We start from the raw sequence: 228 nt of genomic DNA, 5'->3' as shown, positions 1-228 counted from the left end.
TGGTGGTCCCCCTTCTGGGGTGGTCCCCAGGGTGCAGATGGCTGTGGGGTATCGAAGGGACAAAGGAGAGCCAGGACACAGCCAGTCCCCAGGATGCTCTCCAAGGGCGGGGGGACACACACGGAGTCCACGAGCCCCCCCAAATGAGGGCACTGGAGCCCTGCAATACATTTCCTGGGGGATGTTGCTTCTTGGGGAAACTCCTTTTTTGGGGGGCGGTGGGCTCCT

Source organism: Pterocles gutturalis, unplaced genomic scaffold, assembly GCF_000699245.1.
Source record: "Pterocles gutturalis isolate BGI_N339 unplaced genomic scaffold, ASM69924v1 scaffold44911, whole genome shotgun sequence".
NCBI lineage: Eukaryota > Metazoa > Chordata > Aves > Pterocliformes > Pteroclidae > Pterocles > Pterocles gutturalis.
The sequence above is the reverse complement of the archived record's forward strand: the minus strand, read 5'-3'. Positions refer to the sequence as shown.